This window comes from Copadichromis virginalis, linkage group LG17, assembly GCF_057382275.1.
Source record: "Copadichromis virginalis isolate Kocher_CV1m ecotype Utaka linkage group LG17, C_Virginalis_male_GT1.1, whole genome shotgun sequence".
Taxonomy (NCBI): domain Eukaryota; kingdom Metazoa; phylum Chordata; class Actinopteri; order Cichliformes; family Cichlidae; genus Copadichromis; species Copadichromis virginalis.
The window spans coordinates 5,287,106-5,310,095 of record NC_140634.1 but is presented as its reverse complement, the minus strand read 5'-3'; positions in this window follow the sequence as shown (position 1 = coordinate 5,310,095).

Sequence of the window (22,990 nt, the reverse complement as noted above, 5' to 3'; positions counted from 1 at the left end):
CTGGGAGCCGCAAATACTTTTTGACCTCTAAAATGCAGATAAGACTGTATATATTGTTTTTTTACCTTTAAGCTTTGTGTGAACAACTAAGGTGTGTTGCCTAGATCCATGAAGTGCTACAGAGAAAATTACTTTTTTATTTATGTAATTAACACATTTTGAACTCTTAAAGAAAAATAACAAAAGGAAAGACACCCAGCTGAACTAAAATGATCCATGTAGCAAACAAAAACTGTTTTGAGCCGCCACCCTTATATCGCCTTTGGGCTTTTGGAGCCTTGACCTGGCTTTTAAAAATAATTTGAAAAAAGCACTATGCTGCTAAAAAAAATAGATATTTGCAAAATTCAGCCTAAATATGTATTTTACCTGGTTACTGTTTGTGGCGGGGCGTGGTCTGCAGCGCCGCTGTAGGGGAGGCGGACGCACCTGAGCGGCACCCGCACTCAAGCCTCGCTGCCTTAACGTCTGTGCTATCTGTGCTGGTATGTGTCGGGCTGTGAGCTTTAACACCGACTGTATGTGTCAGCAACTGTGTGTGAAAAGTGGTCAATAAAGAGATGCTGAAAAGCCTGTTCATGCAAACATCGTCGGGTCTGCCGTGATATGTTTACAATGGGACTTCTGCTCCTGAACCTCTGCGCACAGCGTCTGGAAATCGGGGCTGTACGAAGTCACTTTCATCTTTATGCAGGACTGTAAGCTGTCGTCTGTGAGGCGCGAGCGATGTATAGTTCACGGTGGAGCTGCTGACATAATGTGGATCCAAAGATCCATAATTGGCCTATGGGCACCTGGGCCCTATTTCAGGAAGCCGGTTTAGAAAACTCAGAGTGAAAAACGATACTCAGGGTTGAGTAACCCCGAACTGTCCAACTCGGAATATTCGGTTTCAGAAAGGCTGATAACAAGTAGTTCAGTCAACACGGAGTTGCTTTAACCCCGAGTTAAACGCGCGCACGAGGATACATAAAGCCCTGATTAGTGGAGCACAGATTAAGCGAGTCACCATGGAGACGGAGGGAAAGAAGGCGCGGTCAATGTATTTTACAGCACTTGAGGCCGAAATTCTGATGGCAGCATATGCCGATAACATGCAAATTTTGCGGAAAAAAAGTAACACAGCCTCAGCTGCAAAAGAAAGGGAGCATGCATGGCAAAACATAGCCGACAGAGTCAATGCGTGAGTGTTAATTCAAACATTGATCGAGGGATTTCCACCCATTTAACACGTTATTTTATTATATTTTATTTTATTTTTTATTTTATACATTTTATTTCGTGATGTGATGTTAGCGCAGGTGCAACCCAACAGGTCCCAAACGTTCCTGGCAGCAAGTAAAAATGAAATATAAAAATATAGTCCAAACAGGTAAGGTGTAATTGTATTATGAGCCATAGTGCTCGGTCTGTTTGTCCCATGTAAATCAATTGCAGTTAGAAGCTACATTAATTTTCTTTCTGTAAGCACTTATTGAAATTATCTGAGCACATTACAAGTAAATATTTGCTTACTCTGTATGCTCAAATGTGACCCGTTATAGTCAACAGAAAAAAGCAGAGGCCTGAAAAACAGGTGGGGGTCCTCCACCACCACCACTCACAGAGGCTGAGCAGTTGGCTTCCACATTTGTGATAATGTTGGCAGCATCACATATGATCTTCACAGTGCAGAGAACACAAATTAGCATCCATTACTATAATGAAATAATTTGTTAGTTTGAAATGCTACAGGGAACTATGTACCTGTACATTAATGCTGTGGAAAGACTTCCTGTTCACATAGTCTCCTTCATTTACTGAAGGAGCAATGATTGGAATGTGAGTGCCATCTGTACAGCCAATCACGCCTGGTAACCGTGAGAATAAATGTAAAATTTAAGTAGTAGTTCAAGTATCACCACATCATGAATTAAGTTTTGTTCATCCTGATACCTGCAATTTTGTGGAATCCCTCTTTGATAAATCTTGTGGGTCTATGACCGGGGAACACCACAAACGAGTGCAGGAGACGTTTCAGTGCAACTGTAACATTCCTGACTGCCCGACAGACGGTAGCCTTGGAAACGTGCTCAGCGTCACCAATATTATACAGAAAGCTCCCGTTTGCAAAAAACCGAAGTGCAATACAAATAATATGTACAGAACTGAGAGAATGTCCGCGATGTGTCACATGAGCAATATTAGGCCTGAGGATGTTATTCAAATGAATTATAGTTTGTGCTGAAAAACTGTAACGTTCACACAGAAAATCATCAGGAAATGATAAAATGCGCTCTAATCACTCTCTCTGCAGAGAATTTGGGCTTCAACATCTACTGGCTCTTCAAGGAAGGGGCACGCCATGTCTGACACTTCCTACAGTCAGGTTTCCGACAAAGAGGCGGAGAACGTCAGGGTTAGTTGAAGTAAACCTGCTAGGGGGCAGGTTAGCTTCACGGAGTGTGTCGTCATAGTGACTCACTCAGGATTAATCTAAACTCGCTTTGTGAAACCGAAAACCCAGAGTTTTCGTTAACTCAGGGTTTACTTACTCAGAGTTTGCACTAAACCGGCTTCCTGAAATAGGGCCCTGGGGTTGAAAGTCTCGATAAATGCACGGCGTTTCAGCGGGTACACCGGCTTCTGCAAGTGCGACGCTTATTTTGAGCGATCAAAAAATATAATTTTATATTTATATTTCAACATCACAATAATCTTCCAATTTAGAACTACAAGTTAAAAAAGAATTAACATTAATAAAATACACTTCAGCTAATTACTTAAAAAAACAATTTATTTTCCCAAACCACGCGGAGCTGCACTTTGAGGACTAAAGAGCTGCATGCGGCTCCGGAGCCGCAGGTTGCTGACCCCTGGTCTAGCACAAGAGCTGGAGCTAAGGGGGCAAAACAATCGCATGAGTGCTGCTGTTTGACTGAGGAAGAATAAAGTAGTCGTGGTAAGCCAATCACATGACCACTTAAAGACAAAGCAACAAGGTGATATATACCAGTTTATAAATTGTGTTGATCGGCCAAGATAACAGTATATTCGCGGCGTTTTTTCCTCGTCACGTTTACTGTCTAAGGACACCGCAGCAAGCACTCTGTGCTTATGAGCAAAAAAAAAACAAAACAAAAAAAAACAGGGGAAGTTTTAGGAGTGACGGCAAGAGAGAGAGAGAGAGAGAGAGAGAGAGAGAGAGAGGGAGAGAGAGAGAGTTTTGAGATGTGAGAGATTTGTGACGATTAGCGTGTTTGCAGTATGTAGTTAATGTGTTGTCTTGTGTAGTTAGTGTGTAGTGTTGTGGCTAGTTTTGTGTTGTGTGTCAGAACAATGTATTTAATAGAATTCTGTTAGCACACGTGCTATTTATTATGATAAAAGCTTCTTATTCTCACATTAGGTATCTATGACTTTCCATTATGGCAACATGAAGGCAGAGCTGCCCAGAATGTCCAGCAACAAGATTGAAATTCCATACGAGTGCAAGTCGAAATGCTTGAACATGTTTTTGCAAGCTTACAGTGATAAAGTGCTTGAGCCCAGAACACTGAGAGCGTTGGAGAGAGAAAGGATGTTTTCAGTGGAGGAGGTAGGTAGACAGAGGAGGGAATGTGATTCAGTGCTGAGAGACTGATGCGAGCTCATCCCTTTCGTTGAAGGGATGAGTATTTAGCCCACAGTGAGATAGGGAGGAATTGTAATGCGGCAGACTGACTTGATAATCTACATATGTAGGATAAGCTTTACAAAAGCCAAGAAAAGATTCTGAGCTTTAAACGCAGAGTAACCAAAGCTAAATTTTATGCAGCATATTACATGCTGTGTGAGCTAATTCAGTGGGATTTGTGGGATAAATGCAACACATTACAAATGAAACTGCCATTGATTTGTTTCTGGAAAACTAAAAAGGAACCATCTGGTTAGTCTCAGTGGGGGAAAAAGGCATCAGCATTGTCATACTAAAAAACTGATGCTAAATATAACTACATTTGGAAGCAGTGATTTTGTGGAGGGCACACTGCTCTTAAGCCCATTTCCATGAGATGTCTGTGTGTTGACGGTACCTGCAGAAGCTTTAGATCAACATGTTTTTTTTACATTTTAATCCACGAAGGTCAAGCTGACCCCTCATATTCCTCCTCCTCTGAATGCACTTTAGCTTATGCAAGGTCAAAAAATGCACAAAAACACAACATAAAGAGCTTCCATGTCATGTAAGCTACAGCAAGGTTGGGGAAAAGTGTCACTCTGCTCAGACCCTAGTACCACTGACTCTAATTAACCATTGCTAATGTAACCTTGCCCAGTATCTGTTGTATCTATGTTGCAGGTTTAAACGTTGTTTGTTCTTTTGTTATGAGTCTCCATGTTAGACTATTATTTTAGAGGCATCCCCCCTCCCCATCATGTCCGACATTACTAGGTTTAGACCCAAGGGGCACCTCTGGAGATGAAAAATAAAACCAATGACAAAGGAGTTAAAAACTGCAGTTCCTGACATCACTAGGTTAGACCCAAGGGGCAACCCCTGGAGCTGCAAAACAAAACCAATGACGAAAGGGTAAACACAGGAGTTGTTCGAAAATGGCTCCAAAAGGGAGTCACTCCCCACAGACTAACTTTTGGGGGGGTTTTAAATATCAGAAGTAATTTTCCTACCATAATTAGCCTTTCCTAGGAGTTTTTCAGTTATGTAAACTAACTCACTGAGTGTCATTTGATTCTCTATTAATATTGTTTTGTACTGTAGGTATACTGGCTTTGCACAAATACCGGCTGAAACTAATCGAATGTGAACTAAACATCCGATGCATAGTCAGTTGCCTTTTGTTTTCAACTATTAGAGGTAATTTGGGTGTTCTTTTGTATTAGTTTCCCAAGTAAATGCTGGAAACTCCATTATTATTAAACTATAATCCACTCAACCAAATGGAATATTTTCAATGCAGTAGAGTACAATGAAAACAATATGATGAAAATAAAAGAACTACCAATGTTAAAAAAAAATTAAGCCTGGAAGATATTTATAATGCATTTATGTCCAAACCCTGGGAGATTTTAAATAAATTTTGATTTGATTTGATTTGATTTGAACCCTGTGAGCACTCAGTCATCATATTCTGACCCTAACCACATATGTTGCAAACAGCCAAAACCGACTTTGTGGAAAAAAATGTGAATGTTTTTGATGTGTCTCACTTCTTCACCATCATGAACACAGGATGGACATCACTCTTCCACCTAAACACGAACATTTCACCATGTTTAACTCCGGACCCAACCTGGCCAAAGGAGATCCTGAGAGAGAACAAAGGACGCGACCCTAAGCGACAGCCTCGAGGTAAAAGAGCCGGCATCAGGAACAGGCTACGGGCTCGCGCATACCGCGCACCCATGCCCAGTATCCTGCTAGCCAATGTTCAATCCATCAAGAACAAGCTTGATGACCTCAGAGCCAGAATCAAGTTCCAGAGAGACATTTTGCAACCTCCTCTGCTTCACCGAGACTTGGCTGAACCCAGCAATACCAGACCACGCCGTGCAGCCGACGGGGTTCTTTTCAGTTTACCACATGGACAGGACAATGGAGTCGGGGAAGAAAAGAGGTGGTGGAGTGTGTCTGATGGTGAACAACAGATGGTGCGACAGCACAAACATCTCCCCACTCACACGCTCTTGCTCGCCCAATCTGGAGATTTTGATCGTTAAATGTCGCCCTTTCTATCTCCCTCGGGAATTCACTGCCTTATGTGAGCTATGAGGCTTTCACACATCAACAAACACTTCACCAAGATGCCGCACTCATTGTTATGGGAGATTTTAACAGAGTGAATCTCAAACGGACATTTCACAACCTTCACCAGCACATCAACTGCCCCACCCGGGGCACTAGAACATTAGACCACTGCTACACCCCGTTCAAGAACTGTTACAAGGCTCAGCCCCTGCCGGCATTTGGAAAATCGGACCATGCCGCCATCTTCCTCATGCCTGCTTACAAATAAAGGCTAAAGCAGCAACCACCAATCAGGAGGGAGGTCGCTCGCTGGACGGACCAATCAGTGGCCGCAATGCAGAGAATGGACTCTTCTCACTGTTGAGGTCTGGGAAGCGCTTCCGCTCCCTTAAGGCCAAAACAGAGAGAATGAGGAGGAGCTTCTTCCCCCAGGCTATTCGGGCCCTGAACCAGGTGTAGGGCTGGACTCTCCCACACACGTCACTATAAGACTGGACTCTCACACACATCACCACACGCACCACCACACATTTCCTATAATCCTATAATTCCTATAATTTATCATCTTTATAATCTTTATAATCTCTTCTGCTATTTGCACATTCATTACTGTAAATTCCTAAGTTAATTTGTAAATTTTGTAGTAAACTGTAAATTGTAAATATTGTAAAACTTTTCTTCTGTCATTTAATGGTCGGGCATTGTACAGGTACAAGCATTTCACCCCCATGTCATACTGTGTATGGTTGTGTGTGTGACAAATAAAATTTGAATTTGATTTGAATTTAATCACATTTTGTGTATGTAGCTAGAGACCCGACAAATGCGTAGTAGTTCAAAGGCAGAGACGCTGCAAGCGTTCATGTGCTGTGGACGCAATTTTAATTCATGTCGGCACCTTCCGACTCAAGACGTGAAGCATCATACCTTTGTTTTATTATCTGAGAAGGGAAAGGGAAACACAAAGGAAAGAGATGTGACTGGTATCTGAATAAAATGTCATCCTCTTCCTGTTCACCTGAAGACACGAAATATAAATAAAGTATGCATAAACATGCAATCCGGTTGTTCAGTCTGACGTCACTAGCCGTGTCTGGGTCTAAACTCCGCTGCAGGTCCATATATCAAACGATCACTGTGGCATTACTGAGAGTTGAAAAACTGTCTAAAGTCTTTCATCTTTAATAAAATGATCAGCGTTCTGCTCTACCAGGTGTAACAATTGAGTTTAACATCCAGGCATCCATGAAAACGGAATTTATGACATTTAACGGAGTTAGAAGTTAGCAGGGAGTTAGCTCGCTAGCTTCTATCTAAATACAATATAGCATGTCCTGACTGCGGGGTTTTGGAAACAAATTAAAACATACAGCTTACTTATCACTTCCAGCATAAATGAAGACAGAAAACTAAACAGCAGTGACGTTTGTAGGGTTACTGAAGTTTGGCTAGCTGGTATATAATGATGTGCTAGTGACCGCTAGCGACACAGCTATGTTAGCATAATATAAACAAGCTAACTTTTTTTCCACTCGATAAAAGTTAACGTGAGTTTTCTCGGTGGTCAGAAACAAATGTAATCGCATGGCAGGATGCTGTAAAAGGACCAAACTTCAGCCAGGAGAACAACTGAGATAATTCATCTACAATACAAAGTTAGTCATTCATATACTGCTGCATGGGCTGGGCTGTAGTTACATCCTAAGGTTTTAAAAACTGAGCTTAAATAAATGATTAGCGGTAATAAAAGCCGAGGGAGGTCAACAGGGATCACTGACTGTTTTAGGAGCTTTTTGAGATCAAATAGAAGAAAATACATAGCATTAAACATGTTAACAACATAAAAGCCATATTAAACGCAGACTACTTTAGACCCGGAAGTAGGATTCGTCGCGTCATCACTGAACAACCGGATAACTTACTCTCAGATTAGATTAGATCAGATTAAACATGCAATCCCTCTCTGTACAACTCAGTGCACAAGAGTCAGCTAACAGCAAGATCAACAACATTAGCTGGTCAACACAAAGCCAGCTAATGTTAGGCTTGAGTGTCCTAAAAATCAAACTTTCCCTCCTTTCACTTTTCTCTCTGATAAGCAGTTTGATTGTAGTCGCACATGTTATCAGAGTTTACTGCATGTCTGAGTCCAACAATGTTATATGCACTTCAAATAAAGTTTTTCAACACGTGCTAACTCAGGCTACCAGTAGCTAACAGTGGCAAAAACAAGTTCAGGATGTCCACAACACCTCAGCTTGCTAGCTGGGTACAGAATATTGAATTGGCACATGTCTGTTTTTACCATGTTGCTATTATTATCATATTCTAATAATAAAGTGGTAACAAAAGTGTTCTTTTTTATATAAACAGTAGTAGAAACACATCATTATGGGGTACAATCTAAATGTAATATTTTTGGTCTGATCTAATCTTGGCTGACTAAAAGAAGCAGCAGAATTCAGTCGACTGAGATCTAGTGGTGAAAACTTTATACATTATGTCTTTAAGCATATCTTTGAGTTTTTGCGACAGTATTTTTCATAGCACAATGAAAAGAAAACAAGTAAACTGGAAGAAAGACCAGAAGACCAGAGGGAAGACATAGATTTGGGGATAGATTTAAACCATGTCCTCTGCAATAGTCATGCAGCATATGGATTGCCTGTTCAACACAATGAGCTAAACAGGCAACTCTAGAACAAGCAATTAAATTTTTTTAAAAAGACAAAACAATCACCGATGATAACACGGTCGGTTAATTTATTGCTACTGTTGTCTGTTTGCCAAGGTGTTTGACAAAAGAGAGCCTGTTGAGAGAACCAGAGAGGGGTCTTGAACCAACTGCCCCCATCTGTAAACCGACACTCTCGGCAGGTAGATGGGCAGCCAACAGCCTGCCAACACACTAATACTGCTGAACCATAATTTCCCCATTAGATCTCAGAGGGTTAAAGCTGTACCAGTCAATATTTTCTTGGTAACAATTACATTCAAAGTCAAAGAGGAAGCTCACACAAAAGAACAGATGTGGACATTCTTTTAGTGTTTTTCAGCTTACTGTTTCGGCTCATCCGCAGCTACTGTTTCCTTCCCCATGTACGTGTTTTTCTCAAATTCAGCTGTATTATCTCTTGATGCAGACAGTTTTCATGCTTCCACTCACTTTACTGCTCTCAGCTGTGGTGACTATAGTGTTATGTCTATGTTCATACACCAAACTCTCCTGTTTTGCACTTAAAACACTGGTGTTACACATTTCTCCCCTGTTCAAAAGCTGCCTACCACCACCTCCTCTTTCTGAGTGTGTGTGAGGTAGTGTGTGGGTTAAATAATGCATGTAGCACCTTGCAGGACCCTCATGACATTAAAAGTGCTTTGTAGTGAGTGTCCAAGCCCACATTCTCACAGTGAATACTATTAGTATTAGTAATACCAATAGCATTTATACTAAATAGTAATCATTTCACTGTAGTGGTAAGGAACATTTTAAATGGGATTTAGTCATTTCGTGGTAGAATTATAACAAAACCGAATTGACAGACAACAACAACAACGCAGTGCCGTTATTTGGGGGTGTCCAAAATCATAGGCTGCATCCTCCTGGGGCTGCATTTGTAGGTCGATTACGTCACAGTGACGCATTGAAGGCTGTCCACATTCTTAGACTCTTCTTTTCCCCAGATTTGAAGGATGGGTCAGGTGCATCCTTCGTGGCCCACCATATCCCAGAATTCATAGCGCAGCCCAGTCAATTCCAGTTTCCAACAATCGCGGTAGCTATCTAGTTTTAATAGTTTTAATAGTTAATAGTTTTAATATTACTCTAAGTAGTATTACTAATAAGCCTTTAACATATTTTCAGAGGAGAATGTAGCTGTGTAAACTTCAAATATCTGCTCGGTTTATCAAGATATCACATATTTGCAAAAGTGCTCCAACGTTTTCGGAGACGTCTGTTACCCACCAGCTCGATAGCTGACCGGGTGGTCAAGGTTCACTAGAGCCAGCAAGAACAGCAAACTCCCAGCACATCGTTTTCAAACCCCTCACAGTCTTTCGCTACTCAGGTTATACATGATATATAAGTCACTTAGATTACTTAAAAATGTTATTATTTGGCTTTTTGCAATGTTTGGTTTGTTCCTGAGTAAATTGGTTTGGCTGAGATTACAGCTGAACAAACTTCAAACGGAAAACTGATTAAACAGAAGTGTGAGATAATAGAGAATTTACACCAGTGTCCTGATATATTTTACATAGCAAGGAGCAGACGGCTGAGTTTATTAAACACCACCGAGACAGCTGGTGACGCAAATCTGAAGGCTGAAGGCCACTCCACAGCCACTCACTTCTGGCCGACCCATAGGCTGCATCCTCCTGAGGACCCGGCCTTCGGTGGGCCCGGCCCATGTAGACCATGAAGGCCGGGTCCTCAGGAGGATGCAGCCTATGAATTTGGACACGGCTTTTGGCTTCTTCTCATGTGACCTTTGACCCTTTTCAGGTCAATCAAGAATGATTTGTCACATGATCCTAAAACCAAAAACTCCCTCTCACATTATTATTTACTGTGTGACCTATATCATGGGTTGAAATTTGATATTTGTGCTATTATAGGAATTTAAAAGACACCCAAAAAAACAGAGACTGTTTTTAAGCTTTGGCACTTCATTAATTTTCTGTGCACCTGTAAAACGTTTTAGAAGATCACAGTTTACCTTAAAGTTAAGTTAAAGTTATTTAATGAAATATGGGAAAAGTAAAAAAAAAAAAAAAAACTCCAAATATTGAAAGGCTGGAAAAACCAGCCTGCTATAGTGGGGAATAATGAATGTGTTGGTTTCTTTCAAACCCCTTCTTCTGTACAGAGTCAATGCTTACAAAGGAAGAGAGGCTGGTTGGTCTGTGGTTCATTCTGCAGCAAGATCATTACTCTAAATGTTGGAGAAACACACAGTCAGTGGCTGAGCTGTACTTGGAGAAATTGGACAGCAGGGTGAAAGCAAAGTCCAAAACATTCATTTCCAATTTCATTGCTGTTTGCCAAAAGCATGTTCGGCTTTTCAATACAGAGATGCTCCCTTATTCACTCGGGGTTGCCACAGCATGTAATAACATTCTTTTTTAACTTGCATTTAAGATGTAGCGTTCAGCAGTTCTTCTATACCAAAAAAATGCTCGTTGTTATAAAACTCAAAAATAGTTGTATACTTTTTTCTACAAAGAGTCACTTTAATGCCCAGCAACTCAAAGGCAACCAGCTGTGAATAACAGATAAACGAAAAAACATCCAAAGCATCAAATATTTGCGAGTATATGACCTGCTGTGTTTAGAGTTGTCTTTGGAAATGTTTTTTCCGTCAGCTGCAGGGGTTCTCTGTCTTTGAACCGCAGTCGCCTGGCTGACAAAACTGCGACGAGGTTTCTAAAACGGGACTGTTATGCCGAGGTGGCCAGTGTAGCAGCGGCTGATGCATCAGTGCACCGATGCCAAAGGACACCTTGACAAAACCGTGCTACATCACAGCCCAGTGACTAACTTGACTGGCCTCAGACCTTTCGGCTTGTTGGGGTCATTGTCTTCCTGCTGAATAAACTGCTCTGAAAAATGTGACCCACTTGCAGAAGTGTGGGCCACGTATTCTCTCCTGTGTGTGTGTTTTTTAAACTGATCTGTTGTTACCTGCTTTCTTCTCTTCCATAGTCAGTCCTCTGAATCTTCAGATAGGTGTTCACCTTCTGGTTTGAAGGCAATCTCGACATATAGAAAGAAATGATAAACATTTCCACATTTATGTGAACATTTTTTTAAAGCCCCTCGGCTTACTTAACTCATTAGTTAAATTTATTTTGCACATAAAAGCTGCAGGAGAAGTTTGCCTTCAGTGCTTTCTGATGAGAAGGGTTCTGTAAAATGAAGGTTTTAAAATGTTGCACTAGACTCAAACTATGATCTTTTTCCCAAAGTCATCAAGATAGTTTTGTGCCTTTAAAGCCATTAAGGCAAGCCTCACCCGCCAGCAGAAAACGGGGACATAAGACACGAATGGCTCATAAACAATGATTCAAAAAAAAGAGCAAAAACAAGTTTTTAAATCCATCTTCACTCTAGTGTTAAATTACTGTTGAAGAAATCTCAGAGGTGTTAGAGGCCCTGAACTTTCCGATTTAGGATAACACATAACATACGAAGTACAGAAGCATATAAGCAAACAGAGAAGCACAAGCTGTCCTGTGCCTTTTAAAGAGTGATTTACTGATCCAATACAAAATATCCACATCACCAGATTATTGCAAAAATAACCAAATGTTCTTGTTATCATTAAAGCTAATGAAGTGTACCAAAAGCATTTCACAAACACATGATGAGAAGAACTAAAAATGATTTCTCCCTCCATTAGTTCTGCTCATTTCTCTGGATAAAATGATCTTCATGGCTTGTGTGGTTTTTTCCCATATTACTAACATGCCAATTTGTTTGTTGTGATTTATTATCAGCCAGACTCATATTTGCTTTAAATGACAAATTTATTTAAGACGGAGTGATTTATCTAAGTCTGGGATGGTATGTGTTAACGGCCGCTCATAGATCCTACCTGCCGGATCTTCTTTTCATTGATATCGCTGTTATGACTGATGAAGCCGAGCTGGTGAGTTTCTGTGTTAACCAAGTAACGTGTTAAAGCTATAAATATGACTATTACTAAACTGTACTGTCATTAATAGTGTTGCTTTGTTAATGTTGTATGGTTGTTTTATTTTGTGTCTTTCAGTTGATTACCTGGCATCTGTAAAGGCACGGTTACTGTACTGGTGTTAGTTTATGGTTGTGGAATAAACTTATAAAAGGCAGCAATCAGATGTCCGAGCCTGAGTACGACACAGTTTCATCAGTTAAAACACACCCTTACGGTGGGAGTTTGCTAAATTAAAGGTAGTTAACTTAGTAAAAACCGTACAGTAATCAACACTTAGCCACCCCCCGCGACGGAGAAGTGGAGGAGGGTCTGTGTCGACTACGGAGAATCCAGCAATTAGACGGAGCCCGGCCAATCGTCACGGCCGATCGACGTGACTTCGTTCTCAAAACACCGTCAAGCCCTCGTACGTGAGAGACTGTGTGTGGATTTCTTTGCTGGGACTATTAGGGCGCTGGCATAGGATAAGCCGGCCGCCGAAAACGAACTTTTAATTCAGTTACTAGCCGCTAAGCGACCGGAAGTGGGTCGCCGCCATCTTTGTTGAGGGCAAAGGAATAACGCCGGTAATAAACAAGAAGGAAAAGTCAGTATGGCATCCCGAGAAGAATTAAAGAAAAGGCGGTCCTCTGCGCAAGCAGTTTTTACTAGGAAAGCCAATTCCATTGCCTTTAACATTGACCTTCTGACTGAACATGACCTCATGTGTGAAAGTAGGACACTCAAAGACAGTTATAGTGAGGTTTGTGATAGCAGTTTTGATTACATCGCTGCTATGGAAGAAGAAGATGCAAGTGGGCTTGCAGCAGAAATAGCTGAGGTGGAGAAGAAGCTGCAGGACTGCCGCTCAAAATACCAGACCACAGAAATGAAGCTAAAGGAAGCGTCATGGTCTCGTTGTGCATCAGGTCAGTTTGACAGTCTAAGAGTTGACCTAAAAGATATGATTAGCCAGGTGGAAGCGCTCAAAACGGGTCAAATAAAACAGGATCAGTTTGATTCAATGCTCCCTGCTGTGGAAGGCCGAGAGGAAGCTCTGAGTGAGTTTGTGCATAAGTGGGATCGTTATGTTCCAGAGAAAGAAGTGAACGTTATGCGAGCTTGTCTCAAAGAGTTCAAGGAAAGGAGGAGAGTGGCTATGGTGATGCTGGCTACCACCCTAGATGGAAGAAGGAGATCTGGGTGTGGCGACCTTAGAAGCAGGACTAGCAGTGAAGGTGAAAGCAGTGATGAAGGTGGCGCTGACGGTGGAGTGACGACCAGCACTAGCAAGCCCAGTGGGCCCGCTGCGACCGGTGGAGATGATGGCCCAGCGCGTGCCAGTGGTGCGCTAGATGCTGACGTGCACCCTGCTGCATGCCAAAGTGCCGCAGTGGGCAGTAGTAACCAGGTTATTGATGAAGGTGGCCCCGATGGAGCACGAGCTGCAAGTCCTTCCATTGCAGCCCTTCAAGCGCCACCACAGGGACCACTATACCAGGGTCTGGGGAGTCCTGTGTTCAACCCTGGCCTCTCAGGCACGCCACAGCAGCTTCAAGGAGTGCATGGTGTGAGACCCAATGGCGCTGGGGCAGGACAGAGCACGTCTACCGTCTCTCAAGGATCACTCGGAACAAGGATCGCACTCGCACCCCTGAGCCTACCAAAGTTCTTTGGGGACAGGAGAAGCTACTGGCGCTGGAAGAGTAACTGGGGGATCCTCCAAGCGTTAGCGGAACCCACAGGTTCCCCGGAGTGCAGGCTCTTCCACCTGATGGACAGTATTGCTGATCCAGTAAAATGTGAACTTAGGCTGTCTCACTGCCGTACAGCGAGTGAGGTTTTCCGAGTTTTAGAGGACTGTTATGGTGACGTATCACAGATAGCAGATGACATTGTACTTGAGCTACAGGAGTTACCGGGCGTGCGCAACAACAAACCCAGAGAGGTTTTACAGTTGATCCAAGCTGTAGAGAGGGCGCTGTTGGACTTAATAGACCTAGGTTGTGAAGATGCCATAAAAAATCAGTTAGTGATCCGGTCACTTGAGAGTAAGCTGCCGGACAGTATGAAAGAAAGGTGGCTTTTGTACCGATGTGATCCTGTCAATGATGTCAGTCCACAGAACCGGTTTGATAAGCTATGGCAGTTCCTGAAAGATCAGAAGACAGTTCTGGTGCAACTGGAGCAGTTGCAATCCATCAGACAGTCTAATACTGCCAAGGCAGCCGATCCGAGCCCCCGCGAGAAACCAAAAGAGAGGCCTGATCGGAGGATAGAGAGACGTTCGTTCACCAAGGCTACTGCGAGCGAGACGAGAGGTGAGCTGTCACAGAATCCTTGCTGTTTGTGTGGCGAAGAGGGTCACACAGGGCGTTTATACCGCTGTAAGACGTTTAAAAAGGCCAACCCGTCAGAGCGGAGAGTTTACGTGAAAAAGACAAAAGTATGTCCCAGGTGTCTGGACTCTCATGGGAGTGATGACCCGTGTAGTAAAAACTTTCTGTGTCGTAATGAAGGATGCAGAAGGGGTGATGCCTCATCGGATCACCATTTCTTCCTGTGTCTTAAGATCCCAACTAGGAAAGATGCAGCTAGGCAAGGGATAAAAGGGGATAAAAGGAGAGAACCCCGAGGCCCGACGGAAGAGCAAGAGGCTGTGTTTGCTGGCCTAGGTCTGTCCCCGGAGCAGCTGGCGGCTGTTCGAAGGGCTTGCACAAACAAAGTAACTTCAAAGTTGTGGGCTGGCAGAGGCTCAGAAGATGAGAGTTGTCTGAAGGAGCTCCCGGTCCTCATGATGTTGTTGGACGTCACCACCAAGAGGGGAGACTGGATTGGAGCACTCATCGATTTAGCCTCTGACACGAATTATATCACCCACGAGGCAGCGGAGAGGCTTGGTCTGCCTGGTGAACCAATCACCTTAGTTGTTCATGGTGTTGGTGGCATGGAGGCAAAAGTAGAGACAAAGAGATACCTGGTGAGCATAAAAGTAGCCACAAAGAAGGGAACATGGCGACTCCATGAGATGGTTTGCTATGGATTAGAAGAGATTGCCAATGTGGGTCACGTCGTGGACTCGGGGCGCCTGGAGAAGTTTTTCCCAGGCTCCGTCGAACCCGGGGAACTGATTCGCCCGGAAAAGATTGAGCTACTCATCAGCACCCGGGAGGGTCGTCTAGCCCCCCAGAGAATGATGAGGTGCGGTGACTTGGTTCTGTGGGATGGTCCGTTGGGGAAAACCATCAGTGGTGCACACCCAGATCTGTTTGAAGATGTGGAGGTGACTGCACGACTCTCATCGACCCATTTTGCATGCTCCATGAGGGCGGAGTCTCAGAGAGTTGTGGCCCTCCATAACTGCTGCCCAAAACCAAAGAACGGCGTAGAAGTCGGTACCACGGCTACATCCAACACTGAGATCATCAAATGGCTGCAGTGGGACAGTATTGGTGCCGCCTGTGATCCCATGTGTGGCGGGTGCCGCTGCGGGAAGTGCGCCCCTGGAGGGAAAGAAATGTCACTTGCTGATGAAAGAGAGTTGGAGATCATCAGAGGAGGTCTAACCTTCAAGCTGAGTGACAATCATAGTGACAAACCCCATTGGGATGCTAAATATCCCTGGAAAGAGGACCCTGCGACCCTGCCTAACAACCGCAAAGCTGTGGAGGCGACTTTCCTGAAGTCAGAAAAGCGCCTCGAGAAAGATCCGCTATGGAAGGCAGCTTATGCTAAGCAGGTGTGCGACATGCTGGCTAGGGGGGCCGCTATCCAGCTTTCCCAGACGGTGTTGGACGAGTGGAAAGGAGCGGTGTGGTGGATAAACCATCTGATGGCGCCCAAGCCACACTCCAACACCACGCCGGTGAGGCTCGTTTGGGACAGCAGCCAGGTGTACAGAGGTGTTAGTTTGAACAGCATCTTGATGAAAGGCCCAGATGTCCTGAATCCCATTAGGGCAGTGCTGCTCCATTTCCGGGAGGGAGAGCATGCGGCAATAGGGGATGTCTCCAAAATGTATAACTCTGTATGGCTGGAGGATCAAGAGGTGCATGTTCACCGCTTCTTGTGGAGGCATTCCCTGGAGGAGGACATCAAGGATTATGCTGTGGTGCGTGTGAACATGGGTGACAAGCCTGCAGGTTGTATCGCTCAGGTTGCCATGCGAGAGACTGCCTTTCTGCCACAGTTTGTCAACAGAGTGGAAGAAAGACGTGTCATTGAAGAGGATACTTACGTGGATGACATCCTTGTGTCCCACAACGACCTTGAGAGACTGAGCGAGATCCTTGAGGGGGTTGAAACCATTCTCAAGCATGGTGGGTTTTACCTCAAGCCTTGGGTGCGGTCTGGCTTTAGTGGGAGGCAAGGTGCTGTTCCTGCCGAACCAGAAACCATCATGTTGCCCAACCAGCTGCGGACCGAGGACAACAAGGCCTTGGGTGTGGGTTATCTCGTGGAAGAAGACAAGCTCTTCCTCATGGTGGCTATTAACTTCTCCGCAAGAAAGAAAAAGATGCGTACTCAAGTAGACCTCACTGAGGAGAACATAGGGGAGAAGACGCCAAATCCCCTCACCCGCCGTATGCTTCTAAGTCAGGTAGCAGGGCTCTATGACCCCCTTGGTCTGGCGACGCCCCTGAAGCAGAAAGGTGTTATTCTTGTCAGAAGAGCCTTTCAGGAGGCCGGGATACTGACTAAGGATACGTGGGATAAGCCGCTGTCTAGTGAACTACGTGGGAGAGCGATCAAGCTCTTTGAGGAGTACGCGCGGCTGAGTACCATCACCTTTCCCAGGAGTATTACACCATCCGGCTGGGTGGGTAAACCCTGGGGGATCACGTTCTCTGATGGAAGTTGTGACTCATACGGAGCGGTCCTCTACCTGCGCTGGGAAACATCTGGAGGGGTTAAGACCCGGCTCGTGGAGTCCAAGGCCAAATTGACTCCAATTGAACAAAAGGGAGATGCTGTCAAGGCAGAGATTTGTGGAGCTGTTTTTGCCACTCGCCTGAAAGGTTACTTTCTGAAGTACAGTCGGTTGGAAATAGATCGTTGGTACCATTTTCTGGACAGTCAGACTGTGTTAGGTGCCATCCAACGGGAGAGTTACGGGTTCCAGACCTTCTTTGCCAATCGAGTGGGAGAGATACAGAAGACTGGGCCTGTGACCGACTGGTGGTGGCTTCCTGGCCAGTTCAACGTGGCTGACCTGGTCACAAGAGGATGTTCCCCTGAGCAGCTTGGTGAGGGCTCTTCATGGCAGACCGGTCCCATGTTCCTAACCAAGCCAGTAGAGGAATGGCCCATAAAGTCAGCTGCAGAGGTGGCCTCTGGGACTAGAGAAGTCGTCAGTCGACTCCAAAGAAAGGCTTTTTCTGCCATCTTAACAAGGTCGCAGGAAAGGGCGCAGACTACTCCAGATGGTTTTGATAGCATCAAAGCCGTGGTCGGCGGCCGAGTAAGTCCAGAGCTTTTACCATTCAGCAACAAGGTTACGTCTTTTGAGACTAAGGGGTCTCCTTCTGTTGCTTCTAATGTCTGCAGGATCAAGGAGTGCTGGGGTTCAGCCTTGATAAATCAAGTAGATCTTTCACGGTTCAATTCTCTAGCCAAGCTCTGTGGGGTCATAGCTTATGTCCACAGAGCCTTGCGCTTTTGGTTATCTGGCAGGGGTCGAACTGCTGTAGGATTAAAGTGGGAGGCAGTGCCCACGGCTCAGGAGCGAGTAGAGGCGTTTCAGGACTTATGCCTCGCCGCCCAAGCAGGTGTGACTTTCCCTACGACGACGCTCAACCGCCTGGTTGTGCGCAAGGATAAAACAACGGGGCTCTTGATGTGCTATGGTCGGATTCAATCCGTTGAGGAGGAGAGGTCCGGGGTCCCTTTGATCCCCTACAAGTGTCGGTTAAGCTCTCTCCTCGCTGAGGACGCCCATCGTGTCAACCACGAAGGTGTTTCTGCCACCCTTCTTCGGATGAGGAAGAGGGGCTGGGTAGTTCAAGGTCCCAGGATCGTACGGAAGGTGATTGATTCGTGCGTAAGTTGCAGAAAGTGCAGGGCCAAGCTATGCACTCAGGTGATGAGTGATCTTCCTCCCGTACGTACTACGCCAGCAGCTCCTTTTGAGTACACTACTTTGGACTTGTTTGGTCCATATTTTGTCAGAGACTCAGTAAGACGACGAGTGAAGAAGAAAGTTTGGGGCGTGGTTTTTAGCTGTATGGCCTCAAGAGCAGTTCATGCAGACATAGTTGAAGATCTGTCAACTGAGGGCTTCCTGAAGGCATACCAGCGGTTTACTGCCCTGAGGGGTCACCCCAAGAAACTCTGGTCTGACCAGGGGACCAATTTCGTGGGAGCTAAACCTGCGCTGAAGGAGCTCTATGATTTCCTTGCGGGTATCGACAAAGACGAGATCCAAAGAAAGGCAGCCGTAGTTGGGTCTGACTGGATGTGGGAGTTTAGTCCAGCGGACTCCCCACACCGGAATGGAGCAGCAGAGGCAGCTGTTCGCGTGTTGAAAAGGGCGTTGAGTAACGTTGGTGAGGAGGGAAACTTTACTGCTCTGGAATTCCAAACCCTCCTCTATTTGGCGGCCAACCTCACCAATGAGAGGCCTATCGGGGCCAGAGCTCAAATTCAGGAAGAAATTGTAGATGTGTTGACACCAAACTCTTTGTTGTTGGGTCGGGCAGGGCCCAGGGGCGACAACATGGGTTTTGAGTTCCCTGCCTACCCATTCAGTCGTCTACGTGCAGTCCAGGTGGAAGTGGACAAGTTTTGGAGACGCTGGAGTCAGTTGGCCGGGCCGCACCTGTTTGTTCGGCAAAAATGGCATGCCCCGGCGAGAAATGTTTCTGTTGGGGACCTTGTCTGGGTGGCAGATCAGAACGCACTTAGGGGTCGTTTCAAGCTGGGCCGCGTGGAGGAGGCAGATCCGGATCACCTAGGTGTTGTTCGAGATGTCAAAGTAAGGATTTGTTGTAGTCGTCCCATCAACTGGTCTCAGGCAAGGAAGGACAGGGAACCATGTCATTCCACCATTCTCCACAGGGACGTAAGGAGGTTGGTGGTGTTACTGCCAGTAGAGGAGCAAGAGGAACGTGGTTCATCCCCCTGAGTACCCAGGAGATACTTGCAGATTGGGGACTCTTGGGTGTGGGGACCAGGCCCAACCTGTTTAAAACACTGTTATAAGACTTTTTGTTTTCTATATTAGTGTTTATTGCTACTGGTTATTGTGGCCTACTTAGTCTGGCACGTAGCCCAAGTGGGAGGTGTGTGGTTTTTTCCCATATTACTAACATGCCAATTTGTTTGTTGTGATTTATTATCAGCCAGACTCATATTTGCTTTAAATGACAAATTTATTTAAGACGGAGTGATTTATCTAAGTCTGGGATGGTATGTGTTAACGGCCGCTCATAGATCCTACCTGCCGGATCTTCTTTTCATTGATATCGCTGTTATGACTGATGAAGCCGAGCTGGTGAGTTTCTGTGTTAACCAAGTAACGTGTTAAAGCTATAAATATGACTATTACTAAACTGTACTGTCATTAATAGTGTTGCTTTGTTAATGTTGTATGGTTGTTTTATTTTGTGTCTTTCAGTTGATTACCTGGCATCTGTAAAGGCACGGTTACTGTACTGGTGTTAGTTTATGGTTGTGGAATAAACTTATAAAAGGCAGCAATCAGATGTCCGAGCCTGAGTACGACACAGTTTCATCAGTTAAAACACACCCTTACGGTGGGAGTTTGCTAAATTAAAGGTAGTTAACTTAGTAAAAACCGTACATGGCTCCTGCTGCTGCTGCTGCACTAGTTTATGTGTTTGGCAGATTTAGTTCTTTGTGAGGGAAGCTATGTGCTTCAGCTATTGCTGTTTTTTTATTGTGTAAAATATTACTCGGAGATTAACAGTCTCAGCTCTGATCCTCCAACAGATCCTCCAATCCACCGCCAATCAAAGCTTAAAGAAAATCACATTTCATCACAGGATCTTTGTCCCATTTAAAACAATTCTTTTGTCTGTCAGATGAAAGACTCTACCAGCTGGAAACAGCTTTCTTAAATGTGTTGACAAGGCATTTTGCCTTTATGGAGAAGGATTTAACATTTTCAGTGATTCTGCAAATGCTTTAAATAATGTAAAGTTTTTCTTTTTAAAGGCACTATCTGCTTAACTACATTGAGCAACTCATGTGGTGTTATTATTATGGAGAAACAGCACGCTCCGGTGGATATATGAGGTACCTCTCTCTACTGCCTACTAAGCAACACATGTATAGTGACTCATTTTCCCTTTAAGATATATATATACACAAATTATAGCCTAACTATGTTGACACCTATTAGCTTTTGGACTTACTTTCTGAGAGTCTTCCATTTTGGTTGTCCTGGTCTTGTTGAGAGGGTGGAGCTGGGAAATTGGAAGGGTTGGTTTTGGCTGAGAGCCCAACTATGTCATCCACACACAGATGTTGACTTTTAAGTTGCAAGGTACACAAACCCTTAATTTACAAAATTATGAGACTAGTTAGTAGTGGGAAAAGACTAGTAGTAGTGAAGACTTGAAATGTGAAGTAGTAAGGAAAAATTTAATTATAAATCACGTTAGCAACTAGCTAAACATAACTACCTTTATCTGCTTTACATACCTGTGAGCTGACTGCCCAAGCTTTCATAACTTATGTTCATCAAATGACAAACAAGCAGTCCCTCTCAGTTGAGCAGATAACAGTGTCAGTGGTAACACATGTCAAAAGGGACATTTCTATCAGGTTTATCAGTACTGTTGGCATTTTAGTCAGAGATCTTGCACTGCCTCATTCTAAATCACATGGGTACAGAAGAGGATTAGGGCCACTGGGAAGAAAAGTCTCAGAATTCTGACTTTTTTCTCAGATTTTTTTTCCAGTGGCCCTAATCCTCTTCCGTACATGGGTCCCTGTGAAACCTCTGTTTTTAAATTTGTGACTACAGTCACTCTGTACAATAGCTAGTTAGCTTTGTTACAGTTAACTTGCCAAGTAAAAGAGTTTAGCTACTGGTATGTGATTTTCTGATTCAGGGAACAGTATCATATGAGTGTGATTAACATCACATCCACTGGCTGGTGTGTAAATATAATTCTGATTTCATAAGATCTTTGAATGGTCCTGTTTTCTAAATCAGGACATTATTCTTTGTCAAATATAAATAATATCAGGCTGATCCTGCCACAATTTGTTCCCCCTGTCCAAATCACAGACAAACAGTACCCCACGGTTGTTAATAATTTTGAACGCATTTTGCACAGAGAGACATTTTTTGAAAAATGTATTGATAGTGTAACCCAACCAGTGCAGGGGCCTCCCTACAATAGCAATGTTGAATATTATTACACAGGAGAAAAAACAACTACACATAAAATAATTACACCGTGACGCCTCTGCCTTTCTAAATGGAGGTACAGTAATTGCGTGTGTATATGTAATCGTGTAAAATCTGAAGATAGTAAGATTAACAGTAACAGTATTTTGTCTCTATCCGCCATTGTAGAAATTCATTTCATGTAAACAATAACGTGGTGCACGGCGTGAGGTGAAAAAAGGCACATACCTTTGATGTTGTGAGACGAACTCCGGGGTAAAACAAAGGGGGGCCTAGCAAAAAAAGTTGAGAACCACTGTTTTAATGCAAGATAAATGTCTTTATGTCTGTGTAAAACAATTCCTAGTATTCTAGTGGACTAGATTTTAATTATTTGACATTAACTTTTTTAGACAGACTGTGGTGGGACTAACAGCAGAGTGTGAATGTTAGATAGAAAGTACTTAAGCATATGCTTCTATGAATTGGTGAATGAGGCAGGCTGCATTAAGTGCTTTAAGTGCTTGAGCAGAAAAAGGCTATACAAAAACTAGACCAAGGACCACAAAAGATATGTTGAGAAATAGAGATAAACTCAAACGTATTTATAAAGCAAACTATGTTATACAATCAAAGTGTTCAAACATCAAATAAATGAAAAATTAAAAAGATAAGAATTTATAGAAATAATGTTTCTAGTCATATAAACATAACATTACCGCAAAAACATGTTATTTAGACAGAATTTAAGAGCAGGCAGTGTTGAGGCCCTCTCAGCTCGCAGAGATAAGTCACATTCCCCCCTGTGGTTCAGGCTGGATCTTGGGATAACCAGACCCAACTGGTCAGTGGACATGAGTAACCTTGTTGGGAGGTTGGAGCTAGCCCATCGAATGATTTGTAAGCAAACAGTTAAGTGAAAATCAATCTGAAACCATACAGAGGGCCATAGAAAAGAGGCCAGTGCAGGGGAATTGAGCTCTTGGCCGTGTGCTTATGTGAAAAAAAATCATGGCAAATAATTACCAAGATGACATAATAGCATGTATTCTTCTTCCAGAGTCATTAAGCAATACAAAGGTCTTCAAGCTCCACAAGTGGGACCAACCCCACAGTTTAAAAGTGAGGGGATTATGTAACGATTGGCTAAATGAAGCCTATGTTAATTTTCCATTTCTACTTATACCACTATCTGCTTTTTTTTGGTAAAGGATACGTTTACTACAT